Here is a 12884-nt window from a genome sequence, read left to right on the forward strand (position 1 = left end):
CACGTTATAACGCCCCCACGGCTGAGAGGGCGAGCATGTTTGGTGTGACGGGGATTCGAACCCGCGACCCGCAGCTTGCAAGTCGAGTGCCCTAACCACCTGGCCATGCCGGGCCACAATTTTCTTTACAAAGGATTTACAGACTGAATGCCAGTTTTCAGTATTTTTCAAGTCTTCAGCCTTGTTGGTTTAGTATCTGAGGATCTTTCCAAATAGCTTTTCGGTATTGTGTTGTGATATCCATAAATAATAAATAAATACATGGATAAAGTGAAGCAATTTGAAACACAAAATATCCTTCCAATTCAACGAATCTTAAACAGTAGAAAACGGTAGCAAAGAATAATGAACGTACTATTCTGCTTATCCTATTCTTCCAATAGTTTTAGTTTATGCTATATGTATTGGTAGATACGTTTTGTTATTCTGTGTGCCAAAAACAGTTTCTTAGTCATAAATGAACTGTTTATTTCTACTACCAAGCAACATAAAAAATATGACCTATAGTTTCAAATCAATCATTTGTCACTCTGAAGTACTCTACACTCTTATTTTCCAGATCTCGTGCTTTGGTAAACTTTCGAAATATTTAATATACGCCAACAATCCTTATATTCTACTCTCGTGTCGCACCAGAGAATCCTAAAATAAATATTGCACACAAGATGATATATATGTATGTGTGTGTGTGTATACCCAACTGAGAGGTAGCCTTACTTATCTTTCTGCAGAAAATGTATTTCTCTTGGCAGCACAGTCCAGCAAACCACCGAGTGAAGTCAAAACATACTAAAACATGATAGAGTCACTCCCCTCACGGCTACTGAAACGGTATTTTTAATTTATTACTTTACACTGCCAAACTCTCTACGTATCAAATGGTATGATAGAGTCACTCCACTCACGGCCACTGAAACGGTAATTTTGATTTATTACTTTACAATGCCAAACTCTCTACGTATCAAATGGTATTGCTTCATAAGGACTCTTTTTTGCGGCAGAAAAAAATCATTAACAATGAGGCTAGCCAACTGAAGAAACAATGCATTGCAATCTTTATAAGAAAGCATATATATCCCCTAGTAGGTCAGCGGAAAGTTTAAGAGCTTACAACGAAAAAATTCAGGTTTGATTCCCCACGGTGGACAGCGTGCAGATAGCCCATTTTGGAGAGCTTTGCCCTAAGAAAAACAAGAACAATGAGAACATCAGAAAATCTTATTTAATTAGCTATACTTATCGCAGGGTTGATTTTTAGTTTTAACCTAAGTAAGTTGCTTGCTTTGATCTGAAATTATTATTGATAATTCTATACAAAGTTACATCTTTATCAGTTTTGTTTGTTTTTGCAACTGTGTATTTGATTTTTGATCGATTTTGCGATATTACCTATTTTAAAATGTTCCACAACAAGTAAATTGCAGGAAGTTTTTTTGTTTGCTTAGACAGTTTTCAATGGCCCCCTTGGAAACAGAAGTGGACTGCTTAACCTGAACGGCACGTTACGCGCATATGGATTATATGAAGGACTCCTAGGCTTCAGGTATAGCCATCTCTAATATTGACCTACAGATGTTGCCTAAAGTTACACTGACACAATATCGCAAAAAAAGGTGTTGTCCAGCTCTTTAAACCCAACAAAGGAATTGACTGTCACTTTTATAACGCACTCACAGTTGAAAGCGCGAAATGTGTTCAGCAACATCACGTTTCGAACATTGGATCCTTCAATTAGCAGTCGATACATTAAACACTAGGTCACAACCAGCCTCCGTGGAAGCGGAAAACTCGCAAAGCAAAGCTTTTAGGATATCATTGGGCTCCGAAACCCCATCCTTAATCAATTCATAGTAAAGCCTTCACTCTCAGTGAAAAGTTATGTTTGTGAAAGAGAAATATTGTTCCGAAATACAATTAAGATGGAGTTATGCGTAGCTTCTTGTACCGCTAACAAGATAATAACAAGGATTTGACGTCGACGAAGCTCAAAAGCCAACTCGAAATCTAGGGCTATCTTCATAAAAAAAGATGTCCGAAGAAACAAGAATCTCTGTAACCCATTTCTACTATATACCGTTTCAAAACAACTCAAATAAACGTTTATGCTTTTGGCCTACTTAATATGGCCTGGTGGTTAAGGTGCTCGGCTCACAATTTGAAGGTCGCCGGTTCGAATACCCGTCAACGAACATGCTCGCCCTTTCAGTCGTTGGAGCGTTATACTGTTGCTAAAAGAGTAGTCTAAGCGTGATGGTGGTATTGACTAGTTGCCTTCCTTCTAGGCTATCGCTGTTAAATTAGAGATGACTAACGCAGATAGCCCTCGTTATAGCCGTGCGCGAAATTCAATAAAGTCAAACGAAGCCTACTTAAATGCTGTCTTGGAAGCAGACTTGCACGTACAGTATGAATTCCGTGGAAAGTTGTGTGAGCTATTATTGACTTTGCCATCCTTTGCGTAAGCTCGTTAGAAGTAAAAATTATGGTGTTAGGCAACAATGCGATATCATGGCCATCAGAAGGAGTAAAAATCGATGAATTAGATAGTTACGGTAAGAACTCGTAACATCGTTCTTATATAGTTCGATTAGCCTCAATATCCTTAGAGTATTCGAATATAATTTTGGTATATATCACTATGACGTTGGTAAATAATACAAGATGCTTAGTTTGCTCAGTGATTCATATTTAATCGCGAATATCTCAGAAAAGGTCTCTAACGTTTATATTTTAATAAATGTAATATAACTTCCCTATAAAAGAAAAAAAAGCCATTGAAAGAAATATTAACACATTTTCTTTCCTTAATTATCCGATGTATCTGGAACAAACTGTGCAAACATTATCTGTATAGGTAACGTTAACAGGCTACTATAAAGTGTGATAGCTTAATTTAAAGGCTATTTTGTTGCCAATGGCTCTTCTATAATTGTATTTTCTTTGTAAGTATGTCTTAGTTTTCTTGACTTTTTTATATTTATGTTTTTCGAGTAATTTAGTTTATTATTTTAGATCAGCAATCAATTTATAATTGACAAATTACATCTACGTGGGAATTAAAAATAATAACAAAATTAATGGGTCAGATGTTATAATTAATTATTATAAGTAAATTAAAACATTTTAAAAAATACGAATTGTATTATTATTAACTTAATTTAAAAGTCCCCTGGTGGTTCAAAGGTTACCTCGAGAGCTAATAATGTTAAAATTCCTTGTGCAGCTTTGACAAAAGTAAATTTAAATATACAGAAATGCACACCAAATGTCTTGTATTAAAAATACTTCTTCATGAATAAGAGACAATTGCAAAAGTAACTCGTAAAAACGGGAAATAGCGAAAATGGTTTGTTTGTTTTGAATTTCGCACAAAGCTACACGAGTGCGAGCACGTTTGGTGAGACGGGGATTCGAACCCGCGACCCCTCACATTGTAAGTCGAGCATCTTGACAGCCTGGCCTTGCTGGGCCCAGCGAAAAGCGGAACAAAAAATTAAATATCAACAATAAGTGAAAAGATGCAAGTAGAATAAAACAAAAAATAAAAGTTGGGTTTCTGCAAACAAGTTCAAGAAAGGAAAATAAGACCCTAAATACGTCAGAGTAGCAAAGACATTCCAAATGAACATTTAATCTTAAAATGAAACGATTCCCAGTGTAAAACAAAACATGTTTTTTTGCAGGTATTGACGTTTATTTGCTATTAATAGTGTTTTTATAACAAAATTTGCAATATTTACGTAAATATTTCTTAGCGGGAGAATAATTAATTTACTTCGTAAGAAACTAATGGAAAAATATACATTCGTGGAATATTGAAAAAAAAGTTTAAAAACAAGAATGTTTTAAATTGAAATGTTATAGCTACTTGTAAAGTATTCTGTGAAGGAATTAATACAATTTATTTTTACACTTGTTGATATGCAGCAGTTCAGTATTCACTGAATACCACACAAACATTTATTGTTATAAAGAATCACACTTTATTATCAAAAGCTAAACATCGCTAGTAAAGAAAACTACAATTTGAATAAGAGTCATAATTGCACAGAAAAAAGTGAAGCGCTATGAAATAGGGAAAACTTTTTGAAGCTTGATTCAAAGCAGACATTTGTACTTATAAAAATTATAAAAATGCAAGCATGTAAAACATTTTTTTTGTGTTGAGTCCAAAACTACAAAATGGGCTATCTGTGCTACCCCCGCAGCGGGTATCGAATCCCAATTTTTAACGTTATAAGCCAACACACTACACTTACTGCTAAGCCGCCGGTGAGCCCTTACTAAATTATCCAGAAAGTTTTAAACTATATATTCTTAAACGACACACGTTTTTTAATGCAATTTATTCATTACTGAAGCAATAAAATTATGTATACTGATCACATACACTTGGTGATTATTCAGGTATAAGGCTTAGCGCTAAAGATAAATAAGGCTATTTAAAATTCAAAGCTTTATGAGCTTTTATTGCTAAATAGAATAGAATTAAGAAGAGCAACTGCATGAACTCCTGCTACTACATATTCATTATTTTTCCGACAAAAAGCAGCATTAGTAGTGAAAGATAAATACCATCAACATGAATAATGATAAGCTAAGCAAGGAATTTCCCCACGTTCGAGCTAAATGCTCAATAAGTCAATTAAGAAAGACACAAGGGAATGTCTTCCTTTATATATTTTGATAATTTTCATAATGGAGGATCTTTAACGTCAGTGTTTATAAGAATTCGCACTGCTTAGTATTTGTAAGCTACGTTATTTGTATCGAGGGAAAATGTTAAAGTTTTTTGTTTTTTATTAAGACAGTTATATTGTCAAAAACTTAACTTTAATTTCATAACCTATAATAAACCACTTTATATAATAATCACATTTATATTTTAACGCCACCGAATATCCTTTCTGTTCTTTTAGACAACGATAAGGTTTTAAACTAAAGTTGATTAAAGCAAATGAAGCTTACATGTAAAAAAAAATAATAGTTCGAAAGAAAACTTTTAAAAACCAGGGGTAGGGAAATATTTGCTTCGAAAAATCATTAGACCATGTTTGAGTAGATTTAATCAATGAAAAATACAACATTCGCTATCAGAACCAAGGTTTTCAAGCTTAGGTTCAAACGAGAAGTCTATTAGCAAAAACAGATCCCTTTCTCTATAACGAAGGAAGTTAGAATTTTTGCAAGAGAAGACATGCTATCAGATAAGTAATTTCCAAGTTAAACAACTGAAGTCCAACTTAATTATTAGTTAGAGCGAGGGAAGACATGTAATCAAATAAATTATTTTATAGAGTAAGGGAAGACGTGTTATAAGTAAAGTATTTTCAGATTTAAACAACTGATCTTAAACTTGGTGTTAATGTTGATTAACAGGTTTTATTGTTAGCTTTACTTAACGAAATATCACAACAGTGTTTTATTTGAGCAAGATTCTATAAAAAGTAGTTTTTATTGAATCTTCCTAGCAATACAAAGGCAGAAAGATAAATATTTGGTTCGGAAGCTGTAAGTTATTTTGCTATGGAGGAAAAGGTTAAATAAGCTCATAAACTATGTTGTTATAAAAGTTCTCTTATATTTGATACCTTACAGTTTAATTTGTTTGATTACGTGCTTATACAGCCGAAATGTGCTCAAGCAAGACTTCAATAATTTTCTCAAGCTTAACTTGATAAGATAAACAATGAAACGCTTGAAAGATTTGTTGGTAAGAAGTCTGAGCGAAGAAACAATGGCGAGATTGAGAGTTAAAAGAACCATATAAAAAACTAAAAACATATCAGAGTATATAAAAAATGAAGGTGCGTGCATAGCACGCTACTGATCTAGTTTCACTGCCTTTCTATCATTCCTTCTGTGACAAACGTTAAATTGAAACATATTTTTGCTAACTAATAAATATCGTAGGAACTCGTGTATCCACATGTCGTGAATTTTAAACCTTCTACAAAACAATGTCAAATATATATCTACACAACAGAGATTTATTTCGTACAACTATTCCCTAACTTAACCTGATTACAGACGTGTTATTTTAGTATAACATAAAGATCAGTAAATGTGTCACGACAGAAACATCAACCTGATCGTATAAAAATGTTTAAATAATTATAGCATTTTTCTAAACGTTTTCGAAAATTTTATTCTTCCATGCCTTTCAGAAAATGTATCTTTTTTTTTTCGTTTTCCGAGTTTTCCTTTGTTTGTTTTGAATTTCGCGCAAAGCTACACGAGGGCTATCTACGCTAGCCGTCCCTAATTTAGCAGTGTAATACTAGAGGGAAGGCAGCAAGTCATCACCACCCACCGTCAACTTTTGGGCTACTCTTTTACCAACGAATAGTGGAATTGACCGTCACATTATAACGCCCCTACGGCTGAAAGGGCGAGCATGTTAAGTGTGACGAGGATTCGAACCCGCGACCTTCAGATTGCAAGTCGAGTGCCTTAACCACCTGGCCATGCCGGGCCTACCCAAGATGTCAAGGAAAATAATTTTTAAGAGATTAATATTTGCTGGTTAGATTACGTGCATTATCTTGGTATATTTAATCAGTTTAACAAAATGGACTCTTCATCATTTAAGCAAACATATTAATTATTGTGATGTATAAATACGTTATTAATTCTTGTGAGGTATAAATACTTTATGAACCTCAACATCAATAGTTCATTAGATGCTTATAGCTTTAATAACGTCTTCACCACTTGGGAGGCTGAAATAACTACTTCAGGGTGTAAGTTTTACTTATCCCCCCAATGGTTTGTGTGAACAACCTTCTGGCTTCATTTCTTTCCCTTTGTTTTCATTTTTTCTCAATTGCCATTTTCCTACAACTACTGCAGGCTGTGAAAGATGGTGTAGATGTGAGAAATTGTGGGTTCAGATAAACCTGAAGGATTAAAATGATTAGTTTTTTATCCCGTTGTAGACAGAGCACGGATAACTCATTGTGTAGTTTTGTATTTAACTACAAACAAAAATAAAATTCCCCACCGTATATCTTATAGCTTGGTGTTATTTTCCTTAATGTTGTCCTTCCTACTGTTGGCGTAGTTCACACACACATGTATGCATATGGATAAATAAAATGCACACACACACACACATGCATATGGATAAATGCAATGCACACACACACACACATGCATATGGGTATATGCAATGCACACACACACACACACATATAAGTAATGAACTCAAATACTTAGTACTAAAACTAAATAATGTATTTAAAGATATTGCTCATTATTCACTATTATTCTCAACAGAAACAACATAAAGTTAAAATGTTGTTACTTCCTAAGGTCTAGACTTGACAAAATCATATATCAGACTAAATCTAGAATTAAGAAAAGAAAAGAAGACTTTATGGAATCTGTTGTGGTTGCATTCATTTGGAGTTTTGAGACAGACCGATTTTTATTTTTATTTTTTTTTTAATTCAGCCATTTACTGTTGACTATTTCAGCCTGAAAACCGAAATACCGTCTTCCCTTATGCTGCAACGCTTATGATGCAGGCGTTGCAGTCTATTGTCGCTAAAAGAGACTTCTTTGGTTAAATTTAGTTTACAAAAAACAACAACATGAGAATGAGAAAAATTCACGCAACTTCGAGAACAGTAACATATTACCTTCAGAGCTGTCAGAACAGTGATGAAGGTCAAGAAACTTACTTAACACCAAGGGTTAAAAAAACAACAACAAAATAACGCTTCTCTTCTAGTCAGGATAAAGAGACCCAAGCTACGCAGTTAAAGCAAACATTACTACAGCATTGCAAACATTCATGTAACTGGTAAAAGCGATCGCGTTTTAATTTTGTTCTTCGAGAAACGATTGATTTCGAAATTGCCACAAGAGTCAGCGTAAGAATCATAGTCACGCTCTTGTGAACACAAGGCAATAAAAGTTCAAAAAATGAATAACGCCTTCGGAATATTTTTCATAAATTTGTTACAGATATTGAAAGGTATACCATGAGAGACTGTTTAAATTATTATTTATAGGTTATCTTTGTGAGAGGTATAGTAAAGACTACTGCATATTTCCTTACCCGTATTTAATGATTCCTTATTTCGAGCGACGAAATGAATCTTGTGGTTCTATGATATGGATCGGTTGAGAGTCACTAGGTGGATTGCTTGTCTGTCTTCTTGCTTGAACGCTGGTTAATACAGTTGGAAGAAAAGTGCCTGGTAGTGTACTCACCTCTTTCATTCGGCGCAACAAGCACATTTCACTTTACGTCATCATGATGTCATTAGTTTTCCGACATATCATTGGTAGTTCCATTGATATCAAGTTAAATTTTGATATTTGTTTGGAGTTTCAGAGCTGTTAAATGTCGCATTTAGCTAAATTATTGTAAAATACAATTAATAATCCCTCATTTATTTTATGAAAATATTCTATAAAGAAAGAGACGATGCGCAAAAGACGTGTAATTTCTTAAATCTAGAACCATATAAAAACAAAGGCTGAATTTATGTTAACTACGTATTAAAAACACTGGTTTCCATTATTATAACCATTTATAAAAACAGTGTTTAACATTATAGTGATCACTTATTAAAAACACTGACTTACATTCTGATAAATACATATATAGATTAACATTATGATAACCACTTATCAAAAACACTGGTTTGCATTATGATAATCATTTATAAAACTGAGGGACGAAATGAATCGTGTGGTTCTATGATATGGATCGGTTTAGAGTCACTAGGTGGATTGCTTGTCTGTCTTATTGTCTATGACTAACAGTATGGTAACCATTTATTAAAAACACTGGTTTGCATTATGATAACCATTTATAAAAAAACTATGAATAACATTATGGTAACCACTTATTAAAAACACTGGATTGCATTATGATAATCATGTAGAAAAATGTATTAATTATATAGTGATAACCACTTGTTAAAAACACAGATTTCCATTACGATAACCGTTTATAAAAGCAATGATTAACATTATGGTAATCACTTATTAAAAATACTGCTTTATATTAAGATAACTATTTATGGATTAACATCATGATAACCACTTATTAAAAACACTAGTTTGCTTTATGATAACTATTTATGGATTAACGTTGTTAGCCACTTATTAAAAAACTGGATTACATTAATATAACTATATATATAGGTTAACATTATGGTACCACTTATTAAAAACACTGGTTTGCATTATGATAATCATTTAAAAATGTATTAATAACATTGTGATAACCACTTATTAAAAACATATACTAAACTAATAATGCAAAACAAGCTCTATGATAATAAGAAATACTAAAATATGGTAGACATTCTAACAAGTACTGTTAATGAAGACTTGTAACAAGTATTAATTATACTGTACTTAATAAGTTTTGAATATTAAATATTGTGGTAAAAACTTATTTTAAATATTCGAATGTGTCCGTTTTATTGAAAAATTTGAACTTGAATGTTTGATTAACGATGTTGATATCTAAATTCAGGATGTGTTTTTTTATTTTTAGTTAAAGAGCCTATTTCGAGAATGAATTCTTGTGCATAAATTTGTTCGGGTGTGTCAACAAAAACAATGATAATTAGGTGTAAGAGTGCCATCAATACAAGTACAACGTACATACAAATATATATCCTCATTTGTAAAATATGCCATATTTATATATAATTCTGCAAGTTGTATATATTGCATATATGTATACAATTCTGCAACTTGTGAGCTGATGTTACCAACCATTGGAATTAGCTGGAAGACATGTTGGCCAAACTGCAGAAATATGTTGAAAGGTAAAGAAATACAAAACTTGTAAGAATTAACCTAATATAATGTAATGTTAATATTTAGTATAGAAATTTCCATTTATCAACGCAAAGCATTAATTTATCATAATTATGAAAGGATGTTGAAATTGAATGAAGACTCTTCTTTAATTTCATCAAAACAAAGAGCACAGTAAACGTATGGTCTTTTAAAATCAAGTATTTCTGTATCTTATCTGTAAAACATTTAATTGTTTATTCGTGCAGTGAATTATTGAATACCGGTTCTATATCTTAGTAACATTACAGTACTTGTTCAATGGTTTTCTTATGTACTTTAGGCCATTACCTATTACAATTAACACACATCTTTAGCCATAGCCTTCTTGGCGCCAGAAATTTACCTGTATTTGTATGGTGTTTTACGTAGTTTGGGAATCCAAGATTATAAAGTTATTACGTTATAAGAGTTAACACAATGTACTCCAAAGTCTGATAGAACTGTAATGCGTATCTTTTTGCCAGTTTTAACATGTTTAACATTCCCTGAAGGTTTAAGTGCTTTTAAGTTAAACCTAAATTATTTTCATGAGGCTATAATATAATTCATTTTGTAAATGAAAACAAAGCTATTAAATGTTTTACCGGCAGTGGTGATGACATACTGCTGTGTAAGGAATCCCAAGTACTCGATAACTTCTTTATTGCTCATAACATGTTCATAGCTGTTATTAGTGCCATTTTGTAAGCATATGATTTATGGATTTCGTCTGTAACTCTACCAATTTCATAAATCAGATTACTTTTAAGTTTCCTTCTTTACTAGATTTAAGTAGAACTTTGTTGAGCGATTTATTAATTACTTGTTTAGAGCGTTTCTAATCAATTACTCGCAAATCTTCATTAGCTATGACGTCAAGGTTACCGGTGATTACGTGGCCAATGGGAGAATAAATGTAAGGAGATAAATTACATTCGCAGCCAGAGAGTAAAATGTCGTGTAACTGCTTAATGGTAATATTGGAACACTATGGTGTAGTGACCACCATTAGTTTTACTTTCCGTCAGTTTAAACTCTTACTATACATAGTTCAGACAAGCTCTATAACAATTCCATACGAAGTATAACATTACATCATTAGTAAAGTTACACTGGTTATTTCTAGTATTAACTGTATTTATAGCTTACTTTTGTAAGCCTTATTACCGTTATTGTTCTTTATCAAATCTTACCACCTTTAATGTTGGGCTGTTTAACTTTATTTATTGTTTTCTGTGTTTTGTTAAGTGATAGATGTTAAAATGTTCGGTTAGACGCACTTCATCATATGTTTAAAATGTTGTTTTCTTTGTACTACATTTAGCATTGTTATATTTCCATTAAGAATCTATATTTTGTATTTTCATAAACATTAATTACACACGCCTGCAATGGTTTTATTGTCTTGAAATGTTTACATGTTCTACAGTAATTCCTGTACGCTAAATCAGAAAATGATATCCATTTTTCACCATCGCGTACAGATTTTTCACAAAATGTCATAAAGCAATACATAAAAGAAAGACCACAACACACAAAAATCAGGATGAATGAGGATGCATATTCGTTTTACATCAATGTTCTTCCCTTTTCTTTATTTTTTTGTTTTTTTTCTTAACAAACATAATAATAAAAAAATGTTCATTTTGGTAAACGAAGTAATTCTTTGTTCTAAGTAAGAGTTTATTTTTCTTCCCGATTTGTAAAAAAACCTTACGTGATAGAAAAAAATGAATATTATTTTCGAAATCTGCGTAGCTTTATTATGGAGAATCCGTTATTTAAGCCCAGACAATTTTTATGAACTTTAAATTCGAAGTCCTATGTTATTCTTGCTGTGCTGCTACTCGACTTAACGGCTAAAAAGTAACATAGCAATTTATATCAGATGTCAAAATCCTCTAAAGGTACACGGCTGAAACCATCTAATAGATTTTCATTGGCCACAATACATTGTCATGGGGGATCGTATAAAGTTTGGCTTATATACTGTTATAATGATTCTAAGTCATTCAACAAAAATTACACATCCGACAGCACTGAAAGCCAACAACTGCTATTCATGTATTCCTGAAGCAATTAATATTAACTTCCGATCAGAGTAAGCTACCTATTTAAGTCAAATATAAAAATTAAAACCAACCTGGTAATAAGTATAGCTCATTAAATATAAGTTTCTAACGTTCTTACTTATAAAGATTAGAATGTATATTGTTTCATCATTTGTGTATCCTAACTGACAACGACATTTTTGGCCATAAACCTAATAATATCTCAAGAGGTTCGACCACCTTAGAAGACTTAGATTAGTCCTCAATGCATATACTAAGCTAATAATGCAATATCTTCTCTATAATAAAACTATTATAATAAAAACAATACTAAATACATTGCTATTCTAATCAATGCTGTTAATTAAAGTAAACTTACAGGAAGAATAGAGTGTACCTTACTTGTATGTATTGTTGCTGTGAAGTTAGAATTAGAGCTCTCTCAATAATATACGCGCTGAGAAGTATTGTTGTTTCGTGTAATATTAGAATTGGAGCTATATCAATAATATACTTGCTAAGAAGTGTTGTTGTTTCATGGAATGTTAAAATTGGAGCAGTATTGATAACATAGGAGCTGAGAGGTGTTGTTGTTTCATGTGATATTAAAATTGGAACTGTATCAATAATATACTTGCTAAGAAGTGTTGTTGTTGTTTCATGGAAGGCTAAAATTGGAACTGTATCAATAATATACCTGCTAAGAAGTGCTGTTGTTGTTTCATGGAATGCTAAAATTGGAGCTGTGTTTCTGAAAGTTTTAAGTACCTGACTTTTATGTATCCTAATGATGTGTAGTATCCAATAATTTAAATGTTTTTAAACCTCATATTTCCAGAAAGCTCTTAACCTTAGAGTATTTATACACTAAAATGCTCGTGAGTCTCTGACTTTATTAGTTACAGAGTCCCTAATAACACATAAGAATCACAAAACAATTATGAAAAAAATACCGTCAATACTGCAATTAAACCCTTAAATACTATTATAGTTTCCTATGTATTTTACGTAGGAAATGAATAA

The 12884-nt window shown here is 32.3% G+C and overlaps 1 protein-coding gene across 1 annotated transcript in view; it reads right to left on the reverse strand.

Annotated features, from left to right (window-relative positions):
- LOC106458600 (FMRFamide receptor-like) overlaps positions 1-8169 on the reverse strand; it is a 108036-nt gene extending 99867 nt beyond the window's left edge. Inside the window, exon 1 of the mRNA XM_013918123.2 lies at positions 8066-8169. The gene's annotated coding sequence lies outside the window, so the exon portion shown is untranslated. The remainder of the gene's footprint in view (positions 1-8065) is intronic.
- Positions 8170-12884: the final 4715 nt, after the last annotated feature.

This window comes from Limulus polyphemus, unplaced genomic scaffold, assembly GCF_000517525.1.
Source record: "Limulus polyphemus unplaced genomic scaffold, Limulus_polyphemus-2.1.2 Scaffold491, whole genome shotgun sequence".
Lineage (NCBI taxonomy): Eukaryota > Metazoa > Arthropoda > Merostomata > Xiphosura > Limulidae > Limulus > Limulus polyphemus.